The 13,697-nt window shown below is 44.1% G+C and overlaps 1 non-coding gene across 1 annotated transcript; it reads left to right on the plus strand.

The window, feature by feature from the left end:
• The first annotated feature begins 12,128 nt into the window (after positions 1–12,128).
• On the plus strand, positions 12,129–12,200 carry TRNAC-GCA (transfer RNA cysteine (anticodon GCA)). Its single transcript has one exon. It is a non-coding gene; the product is annotated as a tRNA-Cys (tRNA).
• Positions 12,201–13,697: the final 1,497 nt, after the last annotated feature.

Genomic DNA, 13,697 nt, shown 5'->3' on the forward strand with positions numbered 1-13,697 from the left:
TTTTGGACATCTGGCCTCCAGAACTGTAAGAGAAAAAAGTTCTGATGTTTTAAACTGCTTGGCTTGTGATAATTTGTCACAGCAGCCTCAGGAAACTAACACAAGCATATTCAGTGTTTGCTGGTATTAAGTGAAAACTGAGTCATGATTCCATGCCCCTTTCTCTAATGGGAGATTCTTGAAACCTAGTCAAAGCATGTGGCTGATTGATTTAATGCTGTTCTGAGGCTGCAGTTCTTAAACTCAAATGAACATAAGAATCCAGAGGCCCATTAAGACATTACCACCCCAGCCCCGCCCCCGCCACCCCCAAGGTTCTGATCCGGGAAGTCTGGGAAGGGACCTAAGAATCTGAACTGTTGACAAGTTTCCAGATTCTGCTGCTGCTGCTAGTTTGGAACCACACTTTGAGAACCACAGAGTTAAAGTTACAGGCTCCACACCAACCCCACAGCCACACCCCTAAAGGGGAGTGCTTCTAATTTTAGAAACTAGTGGAAATTTGGGGGAAGGCATCCCACTTGGGAAGAATGATGGAAAGAATAAAATTTGCTTTTTTATTTCCTGTGATTTACAGTGGGTCAGAGTTATAAAGGTATAAAGGTATAACAAAGACACAAAAGGTATTCTATTATGAGCAGTTTTGCCTCTTTTCCCAATCGATCCCTGCCATTTTCCTCCGAGTTTAGACAAGTGTATGGACTGATCTGGTGCTTAGTAGGTGGCTCATTTGAAGTCCTTGGGGAGGTGGTGAATCCATGCAGTAGTTGTAAATGTGGTTGGAACTGCAGGGTGATTTTGTATTACTCTGGACCCATCTTGTACACAGTCACTCCTCCCAGCCTAGCCTCCTGCTGCACGTGCCACTCTGCCAGTGAGGTCAACCAGGTGTCAACAGCTTCATGGAAACAGTGCCGCCACTGCGTCTCCGTAGATCCTTGTTCTGGGCCACTTGCTTCTTGCTTCCTCCCCTGGATCTTGCCTCACGCCTTTCAGACTCAACCTAATGTGCCTAGTGCAAGAAGTTAATGCTCATGAAGTCATTATTGATGCTAAGGAGCTGAGCCAATGGATAAGTATTTCTCTTTTTCAATTCCTGGGTGGACAGTCCTGGCTTCTCTCTTAAATGACTTCTCAGAGTGTCCTTTGAGAAAAGAGATTATTTCTAGCCCACCTAGGTACCTGTCCAACTAAATAACAATTCCTAGTATAGACTTTTCATGTCTTCCTTATTTGCCACTCCATCCTTCACTCCTGCTCCCTGAGACCATTTCCCAAAGAAACCTGTCTGCACTTAAGCCTTTGGCTTGGGCTCTGCTTTTTAGGGAATAAAAATGAAAACACTTAAATGTACCCTCCTTCTTCCTTTCCCACCTTTTGGAGATGGATGCAAGTCCAAAGACTCAAAGGGCACATGTGCATATGAAATTTGGGGTGTCTGCTAAAGGGAAGGTGGACATTTGTTGGCTTTTATTGTGTAGCTTTGACACAAAGAAATGGACCTTACCCATGGATGATGCATGGAAGTAGGTAGAAGAGTTGAATTATCTCCCATCACCCATTGTCCTAGGAGAAAGACCTTGGATTTCATTGAGTCTTGTCATCAGAGAGAGGTCCTTTATTGGCTTGGGCAGATCCCCAAAAGGCTTGGAGTTCACCTCTGCCTACAAGTTAGCGATGTTCCTGAAGGAAGACCCTACAGTTTGTTCTAATTTAATGCCATAAATATGCTTTAACTTTTCATTTATGTTTAATATTGTACTTATTTATGTGGTTGCGCCGGGGCTTAGTTGCAGCCTGCAGGATCTAGTTCCCTGACCAGGGGTCTAACCCAGGTCCTCTGCATTGGGAGCTTGGCGTCTTTACTGTTGGACCACCAGGCAAGTCCCAGCTTTGGTTTCTCTGAATCTCCTAGACTTACATACGTTAGTCCAGTGCTTCTCCAAAACTGCTCTAGGGAGCTTTTAATTTGCCCATTGTGGTAACATGTAATTGACATAAAATGTGTATTTTAACCATTTTAACTACACAGTTTGGTGGCCATAAGTACACTGACACTGTTGTACAACCATCAGTATCTATTTCCAAACATTTTTGTTCATCCCCAATAGAAATTCTGTAACCATTAAGCCACAACTCCCTAGTAACTTCTAGTGTGCTGTATGTTGTTGAGTCTAAATATTTCACCCAAATGGAATCATACAATATTTGTCCTTTTGTGTCTGGCTCATCTCACTGAGGATAATGTCTTCAAGGTTCATTCATGTTGTGACTTGTGTCAGAACTGTATTCCTTGTTATGGCCAAATACTATTCCACTGTGTATATATACCACGTTTTGTTAATCCATTCATGTGTTGACAGAGTTTTGAGTTGTTTCCACCTTTTTGCTATTGTGAATAATGCTTCTAGGAACAGGGTATACAAATGTCTGAGGCCCTGCTTTATATATATATATATATATATATATTTATATATATATATATATATATGCCTTTGGTATTGTAGATGTATTGCTGGATCATATAGGGAGTCTCCACAGCAGCTTTATCATTTTTCTTACCCACAGTACAAAAGATTCCATTACCTCCACATCCTGGCCAATGTTTGTTGTTTTACATTTAAAAAAATAAGAACCATCCTTATGGTTCCATCTCCCTAATGGGTGTAAAATGGTATCTTATTGTGGTTCTGATTTGCCTAATGACTAACTAGTAAGCTTTCAAACAAGTCCACATTCCTGAAGTCTACCTTTGGGTATTTGTATTGGCTCTGTGGTTGGGACCATAGACCCAGTCAGCCTCCGGTCTAGTCTCCTTGTTGTTGTTCAGTCGCTAAGTTGTGTCCAACTCTTTGCCATCCCATGGACTGCAGCATGCCAGGCTTCCCTGTCCTTCCCTATCCCCTGGAGCTTGCTCAAACTCATGTCCATTGAGTCGACAATGCCATCCAATCGTCTCATCCTCTGTTGCCCTCTTCTCTTCCTGCCCTTAATCTTTCCCAGCATCAGGATCTTTTCCAATGAGTCAGCTCTTCACATGAGGTGGCCAAAGTATTGGAGCTTCCACCTTTTATAATTCCCTGGAATGTTAATCTAGTCTTTGCATATGTCTAATGATATTCAGCTTGCTGCTTTCTGGGGAAGCCGAGCCCAGTTTTATGCAGTAAAAATGATGCATCTCTCAATCAAAATTTGTGTCACTAACATGGGCTTCCCTGGTGGCTCAGATGGTAAAGAATCTGTCTGCAGCAGGAGACATAATACATGGCATTTCTCCTCTGCCTGAAGACACCGTTCTCTCACCTCTACTTCCCCGGGCTCCTTCACCCTATAGCTTCACTCTGGAAACCTTCTCAGACCATCCCCATCCCCAGGCTGAAGATGGAGAACCCTAGCACCTCAGTCTCCCTCTGTCATTGTGTTTCCACATGTGTTGTAATTTCCTCTTGACTTGTCTGTCTCTGCTACTACACTGTGAATTACTTAAAAGCTCCCAGCTGTCTAAACCACTGTACCCCAATGTCCCCTCACTGCCTCGCGCATAGGTAAGCACTCGACAGAGATTGAAGCATCCATTGAAGAAGATACATTCTGCACTAAATGCACAAGAAAGCACTTTGGGTTATTCTTCAGCATGAAACTCAGTTAAACTTGTTAACATTAAGAGCCCCCCAATCAGCAAAAAAGAGGATTTACTAAAATCCAGTTAGTCTTCAAATCAGGGCACTTACAGAAGTATCATCTGTAAGCAAAGGGAACTAGACAGACTGCCTAATTCCTCTCTCTCCTCTCTCTCTCCCTCCACACAAACTTACCGCAAGACATACACTGTTTGCTCAACCTGGACTTTATTTGTGCTGAAGAAAAATAAAGCACCTTAGGGTATATTTAAACAACCCCAGAGTTATATTTTTACTTGTGTATTTTACCTACAGCGTTGGAAAATGTGATTTTTGTCCCAATTAGAAGAGGTCTTTTCAGCTGCTGACACATGTTTATGGAGCATCTGGATATAATCTGATTAGCATCTGGTGTGAGGCTGCGAGATACTCTCTCTCTGGGTCACCCATGGAGAAGGAAAGGCATAAACTTGGATTCATTTGGACCATCCTTGTGTTGACCTCTGCTGGGCTTCCCGTCCTCCAGGACATTGCCGGAGCTCATTTGGACAGAGAGCATCACCCTAAACTCTCACAGTCCCGCTGTACTTGGAGCAGAAAACAAATGTTAGCACTTGGAGCCAGTCGTCTCTCCTCTTTTCCTCTGTATACGTTAGAACCAGCTTGGAATGCATGACACATGTCTTCAGAAGGAAAAGTATCAATAATTAATAGGCTTTCCCTACCCCAGCTGCAGACACTGCCAGCTCTTTGGTTGACATCGTCTCCACTCACCTTCAGTTTGCACTCTCAGATAAAGTTGCATGATACATTTCTTGAGAAGTCTCTTCCTAGTTTTTGTTTTGTTTTATTCTTTTATGAGGCACAGCTTTAAAGGAAAACAGTTTCATGAAGCTGTGTTTGTTTATTGTGGAAGTTAGTTTTCGTTTTAGGTTGAAGCAGTTCGAGCTGGTTTCCCGAAATGTGAACAAATGGGTATCCTCTCCCTCACATGTTTAATTATTGATGTTTGTTGAATATATTTCACTGAACTGGGGATGTGGGAATAGCCACTTGACATTCATCACCCAGCATAGAACAGCTTAGCTGAGAAGGCTTCAAAACGCTATTCTGTAGAAGAAGGAAGAAAAGCGGAGCTGGGGGGTCGGTGCTTTGAGCACTGATAAGTGGCTAATTGGGCAGGATCAGAGATCATCCTAAATTCATAACTTTTTGCGATGGGTTTGGAGAGACAACGTGACTTGTAAACATTTGGCTGAGTCTCACATACCCTTTACCTATGTAAGTCCAGTAGGGCCAAACAGACTGCTTTATGTTAGCGATTGAAGCCAAATAAATATTTACTGCATGCTTCTCATCTATCAGGCGCTGGAAGGCATGCAGAAGGGAGCAGGTCCAACACATGCCCTTGTCCTGACTATACACAGAGTGTCGTGAGGAAGACTGTCCATCAGAGATGTTCACACACATCAGCTTAGTGTGCTGAGCCGAGGGAAGGTCGTGAATGAATATGTAGACCCAAGAAGAGTGAGGACGGAGAGGTGCTCTGTTGAGGTGGTGAGGGTGGCTTCCTGAGGATGCATCACTTCAGATGCTTGGAGGCATCTGTCAGTTGGAGGCAGAGAGTTCAAGGCAGGGACAGCAGCTTGTGCAAAGGATGGAAAGAGCCTGGCACATTCGTGGAACTGAAATAGCTCCAGTAGAGGTGGAGCAGAGAATGAGAGCCAGAGGGTAGAGAATGAGACTTGGGCTGAGGGAAGAAGTGGGCAATGCCAAGTCCCACAGGCATTTTGGGCCTTAATGATGCTTATGTTCTTGTTGTAAGAACAATGGAGGCTCCTAAAATTGCATAAGTTGGGGAGAATGGTACAATCAAACTTAGAATCAATGGTTATTTGAAGAATAAATTGTGCCGATAATAGTAGAAGCAGAGAAACAAGTCAGGATGTATGGCTGAGAGTGCTAATTGCTCAGTTAATAATAATTTTCCTGTTTTTGAAAAAAATCCTGGTCTATTCTAGTTGGTGGTATCACTACATCTCCCTAACATCTCACAGCTAGGATTGTACAATGAGATGAAAGTCAGATTTCAGGGTAAGACTTCTGAAAACGTTTCGAGAGGGATCGACTCATCTGGGAGAAGACCCTTTGGCACTTCATCGTCTTCCCCCCAGCCTCTTGTTTGGAGTACAGATGTAATGGCTGGAGCTTCAGCAGCCATATTGGATTATGCAATAATCAGACTTGGACAAAGGAGGTGCCAGAGGGGATGGAGTGATAAAGGAGTGAAGGCTTCCCATAAGAGGTGACGCTTATATAGCATTTTGAAGGACCAGAATGATTTGATCAAGAAAACAAGCATTAGGGCAGCAACTAACATTTTATGGTGTTTTTATATGGTTAGTTGTATTTTCATTTTCATAAACATGAAGGATAAGGCCAGGGGTTGAAAATGGTAGTTCATAGTCATATGCAGCCCTGTGACATATTCTATTAGAACAACACTTGGTTTCAAAAATTTTTAATTCCTTGTCAAGCTTTAAAATTTAAGAGATTTTATATAAAAATCTGAGTTGGAGGAGATTCTCTTTAAGATCTAACAAGATCAGTACCCTGTTTCTGCAAAACAAGATAGTTAGCTGAGTCCAAGTAGTAACTGCCTACATCTCTTGACTCACTCATTTCTGATATTCCCTGCCTGGCCCAGTGGGTACTTCAGTCTGCAGACCTGGAGCAAGGCTCTCTGCCATCAAGTCCCATGGGAAGCTGCCTATAACTGAGACTGTCTCAGGACAAGTGGTAGAAATCAAATGTTCATTGCATTAGGAGAGTTCAGTGCAGATAAATTAGAATTGCTACCTTGTTGAGTTTAAGCTTGGACTAGTGAGAGGGAAGAAGGGTACACAGAAGCCAGACTGGGGAGGTTGTGTGAACATTTTCTGGAAAACCATCGGGAGCCAAGGAGTGCTGTAGACGTGTGTGTGTGCGTGTGCTCAGTTGTGTCCGACTCCTTACAACCCCATGCAGTTGTAGCTCTCCAGGCTCCTCTGTTCATGGGATTTCCCAGGCAAGAATACTGGAATGGGTTGCCATTTCCTCCTCCAAGGGATCTTCCTGACTACGTTTCCTGCATTGGCAGGTGGGTTCTTTATGGCTGAGCCACTGGGGAAGCCATAGAACCCCTTTATCAGGTGTGTGTTCAGATTTTTGCTTTGAAATCTGGGTGAAGAATGAATTGGAGAAGACTGTATTTTTGTTGTAAGCGAGTATAATTATCAGTTTGTATACAGTTTATGAGTTTGTACACACATTTTTTATTTGACTTTCATAACACTTCATAAGTCAGCTATCATATGTATTTATTTTAAATAACCAGAAAAGTGATATTCAGAGAGGAAATAAGACTTACCCAAAGTCACATAGTAAGTGACAGAACCATAACTTCTAAAACCAAAAGTCAAGGAGATTTTTTTCCCCCAAGATCAAGTTTGCAAGACAAAAGATGACAACCTGATGAATTTAAGTAATGAATTAGCAATCAAGAATAAATACATATTTTAAAAATAGATATGATGAAATAGTTATATTCATCATCCTGAAGCCTCCTTTTCTTCTTCTTCATTTTGTTAAATCTAAATGTCACTGACCAAGTCTTGATGGTCTTTCATTTGTCTTTTGTTTGATTTCTTTCTAAATATCCTCCCGTTCATCTTGGTTCCCTTTTCCTCTCACTCCCTCTCAGTTTCTCCTTCCTTCTCAGTCCAGGGCTGTTCTCCCAGTAAGCCCCGAGGCACATTCAAATAGCTGAGTTTCACCAGAGCTCTCACTGAGGTATGTGCTCACCGAAGCTGCCAGCCCACCATAGCTGGGTATTACTGGTCCCTTGTCTCGCCCACCACTTCTTGCCTCCCAGAGCCCACACACATCTAAGGGTCATTAGGTTAGGACACACTGTGAGAAATCGCCCCAAACTTCAGGATTGGCCGAGTCAAGCAGGAGAATGAGAACTACCCAGGCAGCCTCAACCTCCAGGGAAAGGCATCCTACAGCTGCCCTGGGTGTCCTGTTTCCAGGATCTGGCCACACCAACACTCACCTAAGGCATGCCGTGCATATTTGGCAAGGACAGTGGCCATTCATGCCGGCCGCTCCCCATGTGCCCTTCCTTTTGAGAAATGCAGTGCTTAGCCTTCCCCATCCATACACACCCTCTCCTCTGCTCCTCCAGGGAGGGAATTTGGCTCAGAAATCCACTCAGGGCTCCCAGCTTCAGCTGGCCATCTGGCATGACGGCTGCCTCCAAATTATGTTCACATCCATAGATAACCAAGTGGATTATCTCCAAGAATCATCTTCTCAGTGAGAAGAGAGGAGGCGGAGAAAATATCGCATTCATGTGCTTGCCTGGAAAAGACCACGGACATCAGCAATTTGCCCTTGCTGGCAATAACATTTGGTTGCTGCTCTGTAATGCAAAACCTAAATCAGGCTTATTAGTATGAAGCTAAAAGGGCCTGAAGGGCAGCCAGGGTTTCCAGAACAGGCATCCGTTGAAGTCTGGAGAAGCCACAGAGCTGACAGGTCCCAGTTGGGAAAGGTCAGTGAGGGCTCAGAGCATTCCGAACGCCTCCCTGACCCATTAACCACTGTAGGTATAATTAAGATGCATGTCCTTCCATTTCTGGATGTCATCCGCCTGTTGACAAGTCGTTCAGAGAATGAAAGCTAATGTTTAATAATTAGTCCAAGCAAAACATTGTCGGGGAGGCAGAGCTGGAAGAAGCTCAGTGTCTTGTTGGCCTCCAAGCAGCACAATGAATAGAATTGATGTCAGTATGTGTACCTCACAAGAATCTCTGCCCACAGACTCAAGAAGTACAGTCTTTCTTTACCTGCCCTGAAATCCATGATTCTCAATCAGGTGTTATGTAGGTTCCTAGGGGACATTTGGCAATGTCTAGAGACATTTATGATTGTCAAAGCTGGGAGCAGAGAGGGGACGCTACCTGTATCTAATGAGCAGAGGCCAGGAATGCTGCCAACATCGTACAGTACACAGAATAGACCCCCGCAGCAAAAAGTCACCCAGTCACAATGCCTGTAGTGCCAAGGTGGCAAAACTCTTCAATCGACATAACTTCTAATGTAAGCTTTCCACTCTAATAATAAGAGAATTAACTTCTTTATGTGTTTAAAGATCAGTTCTTTGATAAATGTCAGTTATTATTGGGGTTTTGACCCGGGGCTGAACTGTACTTCCAAGGTTTTAAGCTGAGAAAAGATTGGGTGAGGGTAGGGTGGGCTTCCTAGGTGGCACAGTGGCAAAGTATCTGCCTGACAATGCAGGAGATGAAGGAGACATGGGTTCAGTCCCTGGGTTGGGAAGAGCCCCTGGAGAAGGAAATGGCAACCCACTCCAGTATCCTTGCATGGGAAATCCCATGGACAGAGTAACCTGACAGGCTACAGTCTCTGGGGCCAAGAAAGACTCAACATGACTGAGTGACTGAGCACACAGTGAGCACTATGCTTAGAGCAGGGAATCCTTGGGGACACAGTCAAAGGTCACATTGACTGAAGCCTGACTTTCAGCCCCTGTTCCTTGAAGTCTTTCCTTCTCTGCCAGGAGGTTCAGTGTTATCTCCATGGCTTGAGGAGCTGCGGCCCATTCTCCTCTTCGCGTTTTATGATCTAGTCTCTGCCCCCCTGATTTTTCTATTACTCTGTCTTCTTGCAAACTCCTTTGTTCCTCTTAGCACTGCAGAAATCTCCTACATTCTGTAGGGGACAGGAAATCTCCCAGGCCTCTTCTGCTTTCTTCTTAGGCATGCGAGTGCATGAGTGCTAAGTCACTTCAGTAGTGTCCAACTCTGTGTAACCCTATGGACTGTAGCCCATCAGGCTCCTCTGTCCATGGGATTCTCCAGGCAAGAATACTGGAGTGGGTTGCCATGCCTTCCTCCAGGGAATCTTCCTGACCCAGGGATTGAACCTGTATCTCTTATGTCTCCTGCATTGGCAGGTGGATTCTTTACCATTGGTGCCACCTGGGAAGCCCCTTCTTAGGCATACACCTCCCTTAAGCTTAAATAAAGGGAAGCAAAAGGATAGGATGGAGGAGAGTAAAAAAACACATGAATTAATATCTCAGAATATTATCCAGCAGTGACAAATGTCATGGGGAGGTCAAATTAAGGAGTGTGCATCATTCTTGACCTGGATCTAGCAGGGGTACCAAAGCCTTCTTGTCTTCTGCCCACAGCATCACCTTTCATGCCTGTGGGTAACACAGACTTAATATCAGGTTTCAGATATGCTGACCTCACTTATCACCCACTGAATGAGAAATGTTTTAAGGTCTCAGCCTTGGAGAAGGTTTCTTGGAAAACATTTCCACCTTGGCATAGGAAGAAAATATTAAATTTTTGCATTCACTGGTTAGAGATGACCCAGCAGTGCCAGAAATACCCACCAAGAGTTTGTTATAAACAATTAAAAACCCTTTGGAAATAATCCCACAGCATCTGTTAAAATTACAAATAAGCATACCATTAGACCTAATAATATTTCTTCTGGGATTCTTTCCTCTGGGAATAAAAGAATTTTGAGCACTGTTTATAGAGGTGAAAAGAATATAGGAAAAAAAGCCTGAAAGTGAAATGAACGAATTGAGGTGCATCCATACTGCATGTGGTGGTTAGTTTAATATGTCTACTTGGTTGGGTCACGGTGCCAAGATACTTGGTCAGAGACTCTTCTGGATGTTTCTGTAAACATGTGTTTTGGATGAGGTTAACATTTAAATAGCTGGACTTTGAGTGAAGCAGATTACGCTCTGTAATGTGGATGGGCTTCATCCAATCAGTTGAAGGCCTTAATAGAACAAAGACTGACTACCCTTAGCAAGAAGTTCTGTCAGTAGATACCTCTGGAATCAGACTATAACTCTTCCTGTGTCTCTGATCACCAGCCTCCTCAGCAGACTTTGCACTTAACCAGGCCTCTACCATGTCATGAACCAGTTCCCTAAAATCAGCCTCAATCTTGTTCTCTCATTCCTTTTTTTAAAAATATATTTTATTGCAGTACAGTTGATTTATAATGTTAATTTCTGCTCTACAGCAAAGTGATTCAGTTACACATATGTGTGTGTATATATGTGTGTGTGTATATATATAGAATATAGTTCCCTCTATGGTGGTATACAGTAGGACCTCGTTTATCCATTCTATAGTCATTTGCATCTGCTAACCCCAAACTCTCAATCCATCCCTCCCCCACCCCATCTCCCCCTTCATAACCACTAGTCTGTTCTCTCTGAGTCTACTTCTTTTTATTATTACGCATTTATTTATCTGGCTGTGCCGCGTCTTAGTTGCAGCACATGGGATCTAGTTCCCCGACCAGGGATGGAACCCAGGCCCCCTGCATTGGGAGCGTGGAATCCCAGCCATCGGACCACCAGGGCAGTCCCTGTGAGTCTATTTGTTTCATAGATAAGTTTATTTATGTCATATTTTAGATTTCATGTGTAAGTGATAACATATGCTATTTGTCTCTTTTTTACTTACTTCACTCAGAATAATAATCTCTAGTTCCATCGTTGTTGCTGCAAATGACATTGTTTCTTTCTTTTTCATGGCTGAGTACTATTCCGTGTGTGTGTGTGTGTGTGTGTGTGTGTGTGTGTGTGACATTTTGATCCATTCATCTCTCGATGGACATTTAGGTTGTTTCCATGTCTTGGCTACTGTAATAGTGCTGCTCTGAATATACAGGTACATGTGTCTTTTTGAATTACAGTTTTGTCCAGGCATATGCCCAGGGTAGGATTACTGGTCAAATGGGAACTCTGTTTTCAGTTTTCTGAGGACCCTTCATACTGTTGTTCATTGTTCTTGTTTAGTCGCACAGTCCTGTCCAGCTCTTTTGTGACCCCGAGGACTGTAGCCCACCAGGCTCTTCCTTCTGTCCATGGGATTTTCCAGCTAAGAATACTAGAGTGGGTTGCCATTTCCTTCTCTAGGGGATCTTCCTGACCCAGGGATTGAACCTGTGTCTCCTGCATTTGCAGGCGGATTGTCTACCAGGGAACCACCTGGGAAACCTCTGTTTTTCCATAGTGGCTGCACCAATTTACATTCCTACCAACAGTCTCTTCACACCCTCTTCAGGATTAGTTATTTGTAGGCTTTTTAATGATGGCCATTCTGATCTGTGTGAGGTGATACCTCATTGTAGTTTTGATTTGCAGTTCTCTAATATTAGTAATGATGATCATCTTTTCACATGCCTATTGGCCCTCTGTGTGTCTTTTTTGGAGAAATGTCTATTTAGGTCTTCTCATTTTTTGATTGTGTCATGTGTTCTTTTGTTATTGATTTGTATGAGATATTTGTATATTTTGGAAACTAGGCCCGTGTTGGTGACTTCATTTGCAAATATTTTCTCCCAGTCCATAGGTTGTCTTTTCATTTTGTTTGTGGTTTCCTTTGCTGTATAAGAGCTTCCCTGGTGGCTCAGATGGTAAAGCGTCTGCCTGCAATGCGGGAGACCCAGGTTCGATCCCTGGGTTGGGAAGATCTCCTGGAGAAGGAAATGGCAACCCACTCCAGTATTCTTGCCTGGAGAATCCCACGGACGGAGGAGCCTGGTGGGCTACCGTCCATGGGGTCGCAAAAAGTCGGACATGACTGAGCGAGCTTCACTTGCTGTATAAAAGCTTGTAAGTTTGATTAGGCCCCATTTGTTTATTTTTGCTTTTATTTCTATTGTCTTGGGAGACTGACCTGAGAAAACAGTGGTACAGTTTATGTCAGAGAACGTTTTGCCGATGTTCTCTTCTACAGGTATTGCGATGGCATGTCTTGCAGTTAAGACTTTAAGCCATTTGGAGTTTGTGTGTGTGGTGTATGATGGTGTCATTCTCTCATTTTCTTATAATGGGCTTTCGTGGGAGTGTTTTCTCAAGCCGCACCAGTAGTACTCAAATCCAGCCACGCACCAACCATCACGCTGGGGCCTTTGTTTTATTTGTTTATTTCTGGCTGTGCTGGGTCTTCATTGCTATGCAGGCTTTTCTGTAGTTGTGGCGAGTGGGGGCTTCTTCCTTGTTCCAGTGTGTGGACTTCTTGTTGCAGTGCCTTCTCTTGTTGTGGAGCACAGGTTCTAGGCACATGGGCTTCAGTAGTCGCGGCTCCAGGGCCCTGGAGTGCAGGCTCGGTGGTTGTGCTTGGGCTTAGCTACTCTGAGGCATGTGGCATCTTCCCAGCTCAGGGATGGAACCCGTGTCTCCTGCATTGGCAGGTGGATTCTTAGCCACTGAGCCACCGTGGAAGTCCCCCTTTATTTTAGAAGCACTGACTCCCATGAACCCAGTGTTTTTCCCACCTGGGTTTGCTCAGTCAGAATGAGCACTGGCTGTTCCTGGGGTATCTCCCCTTCTTTTACTCTTCTCTTCCCTCTATGCTTTTTCCTTCTTCTCTACCTGTCACTGAAGCCCAGGAGTTACTCGAAGAGGGTACACAGTCAGAGGTGGAATAAAACCACTCCAGGTTATTTGTCCCCTACTCCAGGCTCTAGGTAAAGTCCTGGGGAACCTCAAAGCCATTACCTTGGGTCTCATCAGAACTCCAGCTGCCCATCGCCAAGTCTACTGCTAACTCATTTCATTGTTGTTTTAAATTTGGATGCATATGGTTCCCCCCTCAAAAAACAAAGCAGTGAAGGAGGCCTCTCAGGTCAACAGGAGGGAAATCCCAGGGCTCCACAGCTGAGGGCCAGGCTCCAAATCTCTCCTGCACCCCACCAGCAAGGTCTGAAGATCTGGGACCTCCCAGAGCAGAGAGGAGGGGATGTGGGATGTAAGACTGAAGGGGCTGGCCACCTCCAGCTCTCATGGTCATGGTCGCCTCTGCTTGCCTGCCACGTCCACTCTTTTGAATGCGTCTTTCTCTTTAGAGATGCAAATGCTCACATAGCCCTGTGTAATGACTTCAAGTCCATTATCCCATCTGATTCTCACTCCCACACGATGGATGTAGGGCTGTTGTTGATTTCATCTCCACTGACAGATTA

Source organism: Bos mutus, chromosome 22 (assembly GCF_027580195.1).
Source record: "Bos mutus isolate GX-2022 chromosome 22, NWIPB_WYAK_1.1, whole genome shotgun sequence".
Lineage (NCBI taxonomy): Eukaryota > Metazoa > Chordata > Mammalia > Artiodactyla > Bovidae > Bos > Bos mutus.